This window comes from Micropterus dolomieu, unplaced genomic scaffold (assembly GCF_021292245.1).
Source record: "Micropterus dolomieu isolate WLL.071019.BEF.003 ecotype Adirondacks unplaced genomic scaffold, ASM2129224v1 contig_1615, whole genome shotgun sequence".
In the NCBI taxonomy this organism is placed as follows: Eukaryota; Metazoa; Chordata; class Actinopteri; order Centrarchiformes; family Centrarchidae; genus Micropterus; species Micropterus dolomieu.
In genome coordinates, this window is record NW_025730605.1 from 798 (window position 1) to 6,093 (window position 5,296).

Here is a 5,296-nt window from a genome sequence, read left to right on the forward strand (position 1 = left end):
AGTCAGAACAAAACTCTTCCAAAACAAATCTGTGGAGTTGTAAACTTCTTATTTTCCTTTGCTATTTTCGCCCGTGTAAACTACTTATGTTAATTAAGTAGATTAAATATTTTAATGCAGCCTGTAGTTCTCATAAGTTAGGCATACTTATGTGTGAAACCTGGTGAGCATTAATAGCTCCCGGGCTTTCAGATCTTTTAATGCTTTTTTGGGTTTAATTCTGTTTGATAAACCACGGCCGTGCTCTGTCCTGTTTGTACTTGTGTAAAGTAAAATAAAAGTGAAGTTGAGTCATTTAGTTTTTCTCCCTGGTACTCATCTCAGGACCTCCCAGATTTTCCCCAATACCTGGAGGATGTGAGCCTGTGCAGGTTTGAGGACTGATGATAGTATCAAGGCCCCATCACCTACCGTCACTCTCTTCAAATTAATGCTGGACTGTCAGGACAAAGCAGAACACCACTCCTTCCTCCAGCATTATAAAAGGGCCCTGTTGGCACTTTCAGATATTTTCATCACGATTTATGAGAAACACACCTTGTAATTGGGCACTGTTTTTGTAAATAAGGACGATGTCAACTTCTGTCTTTTAATACACATTTATATCATATACAGCAGGCTAGTATGTACAATAGTAAAGTGAAGCAGGGTTCTGCAGTGCAACTCTTTCACTCACATATGCCCAGAAATGATTTACAAGCACAGTGGGTTAGTGAAGAAAACCTGTAAGAGTAAATAATGTTAAGGTTAAATTATACCAATAGTCAGTTATACTAGTTCCTCCTCCAGGCTGTGGTTAGAGCCTCTGCAGTGAACAGATGGAGATTTAGTTAAAAAGCTACAACACTTGTGGGCCCATGTCGAGCATTCAGATCCAAGAGTCTTCACATTATAAAACAATCACTTCACACAAGGAGAAAGAGCTCAGGCATATTATGTACAATACATTTTTATAAATTAATTCTGTGCTAAGGAACATTTTCTGACTACTGTCCTCCTTAGAAGAAAGGTTAGCGTAGCACTACAAGCAAATAAGCAAGCTTAGGAACCGAGATATAATCTCTCATTTTAACCCATGGGATTTATTTTTTACAGAGCATTTCTTTACAAGAGACATGCGTTTCAACTGGAAAGGTGATTTACGAAACATGAACATTTAAAGATCAGGTTTTATTAACACAAGCTCAAACAATAAACCAATAAGATGTTACGGCCCATGCTGCAGAGATGCTGAAGGATAAAAGCAAACTGTTACCAAAGCAAAATTGCCACCAGGATGCCCTGAAACCACCTAAAGACAGCAAGTCACACACATAAAACCCCACACAATAAGGCTCAGTTAAAGGTCCGCACACAGCTGTCATATACACACACCACGACATGCAGTGAAGGGAAGAGGGGCTCCCACAGTCCACCACAGTCCACCACAGTCCACCACACTGTCAGAACACTGGAAGAAGAGGGAGAAAGGCTGAGGGAAGTCACGCAGCCCAACAACAAGCAAACTGCCCCACCCTTAGCAGAACCTAGCAAAAACATTCACAGGGCCCATCCACCTGTAACAGAGTCTCATAAAAAGCCCTGATTTTAAATCCACATTTAAAATCAGGGGACAAAAATCAGCAGTTGATCAGGCAGACAAAACAGCAGTGGCTATATAACCCTCAACTAATGCAATAAATCATCCACCAGCTCTGACTCCTGCATAATGTTACAGATCGGACCGTTCTACAAGCTTGTGGTTCGTTTATTGGTTCAAACGAAAAAACGAACTATAAGAACGTACACGGACCAACAAGGGGCAGGCTAGACGCTGTGCTGCTGAAACACTGAGAGGCTTCCAGAGGAAGTTGATGCTGTAAATACACCGCTGTGCACACGCAGCCTACGCCCCTCCCTCAGAATTCCCATGACGCATGAGGGTGAAGGGAGTTTTGTTAAAATGTGTTGTGGTGGCTTACCATTGAAACCGTGAGTGAAGGGACTGTTTCATTTGATAAGAGCTGCTGAATTCTCCCAGGAAATTGTACTGCCACACACTTTAGTTGTTAGTTTGTGTGAACTATAATCAGCAGAGCTAAACTTCATAGTTCACGTAGTGGGCGCCACAACCAGTGTGGGCCCTGGGTTGGCTGCACCCACGCTACATCAGCTTATGACAAGAGGCAAATGTACATATATAGTATGAGTATTTTAATTGAACCTGAGACCATGTTTATAAGCTTATTAGTTAGAATATGCAGTGTTTGCAAGCTTCAGTGATTAATGCAAAACTGCTTACCAGATACCAGATAGAAGTGTGTCCTCATCTTCCCCACAACACATAATAAGGCATTTCAGCAGACAGTCCTATTATGATTCACCTAGAGACTCTAGGTGAGATCGCAAACACACACATAATGCATTATGATGCAGTCCAATTTTGCAACTTCACTGATGCAAACAATACACAATGCACACCACTTATGTGCTTATGGAGTTATAGTACTGTGATTTAGAAATAAGATAAGTTAAAAGGACTAATCTAACTCCACAATTAAATTTGTTGACAAAATAATACCATTTCTTCTACTTACAATGTTACCATTTTTGTGATATAATACATTTGATGTACAGAGCAAGAACAAACCTGATTAAGAACATTGAGTATATTCCAGCTCTACTCCTGCCTTCTTCATTATGATCTCTGTGGTGCTGTTCCTAGGAACCTTGGTTGGAAGCTTGAGCTATAGCTTGATGGATAAGAGAGACAGAAGCAGTACTTATTAAATATAAAACTTTTGAAAAAGTTCACCAATAGCCACACTGAAAAACAACATAAATATGTTTAAATATGTGTTTTAAACAAACATTAAAATAATAATTTTGTGAAAATTCCGGGTTTAGTATTTTAAACAATATCAAACCTGTGAACACAAAGGAAAAGGTGAGATTTGTCATTTTAGTTTTTTTGCTGGGTAATTAGCACTATCTATACTAATCACCACAGACTGTAATTATTAATTAGACCTTAGACATACTGGTGATTTTGTACTTTAGCTGACAGATGAATCAATGGAATATGAAATTCTTCCACTTCTATCTGAACACATCATCTATAATTCAATACATTTCATTAATACAAAACTATTAGTCATCTATCAGTCCACCCTCTTTCACCAGTCTGCACGGATTCTCTGTTTAGACAGTGTGCTGGTAAAGAGGCACATAGCCTAAACGTTGTCCGAACTGGACCGGTGATTTCATCAGACATAAAACCGACACTTAAATTGCCATTGGTTTATTAAAATGGGGGTCATGCTTCAGACTCAACAGCTACATGCGGTAAAGTTAAACAAACACATAGGGTGAATTCAGGTTGAGTGGGACACTTAAGCTTATGGGTACTATACAGGGTTAATTTTGTAAGCCAATCACAACAATTGTTATTGTGTTGTTGTTGAATGTCTGTTGGATATAAAACAGAGGTTGTGATTGGTGTGACGTCAAATTGCTTGACTCCTGGGACCTCATGGTAAACCACCCGGCAAGTGTAAATCTATATAAAATTATAAGGATGATAATTCAGTCACTTATGATTTAACAATACAATTTTTGTTTTTAAATGCATTTATACTGTCTGTAGATTCGAAATTAATTACAATAAGGATGTAACTGGATCAAATATTTATGAAAATTAGATTTACAGCCCTGTCCCACTCAACCTGACAGTGTTAGAAAAGTGGGACAGGGCATTTCAGGTTGAGTGGGACAGTTTTAATGCTAATGCTTGTGAGCACAGTGCAGCAGTTTCATGAACAAAAGATAACATTTTAAAGTTGTTGGTAAGAATAATGTATCTGAGTATCAAATTTATGGTTGGTAATTTCTTAAATACACTAAGCTACACAAAAGATGGCACCCATACAAAAAAAAGAATGGAAAGAGAGGTATTAGAGAAAGGGGGACAGGGCGTAAGGACAACAATGTAGGAAGGGAATAAAACTCACCAAGTGGAGGTAAGAGAAAATGGCAGTGGATGTTGAGGAAGGACAGGAACCTAAGGTAAGGTTTTTAGCAAAGGCATGGAACACCCTGAAATTGACATTACAAAAGTGAGAGAAAGGGCTGGTGAGAGGCATCAGGTAAAAGCCCCAAAGAGTTTCAGAAATCCGTTTAATAACTTACTTACACAGCCTAGTCTTAATAAACTGAAGATGTATTGCCTTTAGACAACATGATTTTTCTTCACAGATTATTGAATATTTATAATTAAATGATATCTCTTTGAGTTACTGTACACTAACACATTATATATGCTGTTAAATGTTAATATAATATTAAATGTCTAATAATATATTATTAAATGTTGTAAAAAGTATTTCTCATGTGTTTAATGTTTAATTTTAAACTTAAATAATATAGTGTCCCACTTTATCTAACAAAGTGTCCCACTCTACCTGATTGCTTCCAGTTTGCCAAGAGGGTGACAGATGATGTTTAAAGATAAACAATTTGATAATAAATAAATAGGCTTAAATTCACCATAGATGTCTTCACAACAACCTATTTAAACAAAATACATACAATTTTAATACATTCTAACTAATTTAGGTTTTTTAAAAGGCAATTTACCAAAAAGTGTCCCACTTCACCTGACTTCACCCTATTGACAGTGGAGGAAAGACAAGGCAGGCAAACAAGCGCCAAACAGTCCGGAGCATTTCACTTCTTTAAAATGTGTCCGTGGAGTTTCATCATTTTCTCTGCTCTGCTGCAGCCCCGTGTGTAGCGGGGAGAGCAGCACCGCCCTCCGTGAAACATGTCCAGACTCCTTTAGCAATGAACTCCGAAGGATTATTTTGGTAGTTCTGCTGAACATTAACAGGCTCCATTGGGCTCTATCAAACATCACAACGGATTCAGATATAAATTAATTACAGCTCTAACCTCAGTGACCTAACATTAATGTTAATTGACTGTTGTGGTGCCTGGGAGAAAAAAGCTATACAGTGAGGAAAATAAGTATTTGAACACCCTGCTATTTTGCAAGTTCTCCCACTTAGAAATCATGGAGGGGTCTGAAATTGTCATCGTAGGTGCATGTCCACTGTGAGAGACATAATCTAAAAAAAAATTATCCAGAAATCACAATGTATGCTTTTTTAACTATTTATTTGTATGATACAGCTGCAAATAAGTATTTGAACACCTGTCTATCAGCTAGAATTCTGACTCTCAAAGACCTGTTAGTCTGCCTTCAAAATGTCCACCTCCACTCCATTTATTATCCTAAATTAGATGCACCTGTTTGAGG

The 5,296-nt window shown here is 38.0% G+C and overlaps 1 long non-coding RNA gene across 2 annotated transcripts; it reads right to left on the bottom strand.

The window, feature by feature from the left end:
• Nucleotides 1-575: 575 nt before the first annotated feature.
• On the bottom strand, nt 576-4,072 carry LOC123964303. 2 transcript variants are annotated; one of them, XR_006823404.1, is made up of 4 exons: nt 3,990-4,072; nt 2,630-2,732; nt 2,282-2,372; nt 576-1,450 (listed from the first exon to the last, which is right to left on the bottom strand). It is a non-coding gene; the product is annotated as an uncharacterized LOC123964303 (long non-coding RNA). The 2 variants fall into 2 exon arrangements; XR_006823403.1 differs by having other exon boundaries at nt 576-2,372.
• Nucleotides 4,073-5,296: the final 1,224 nt, after the last annotated feature.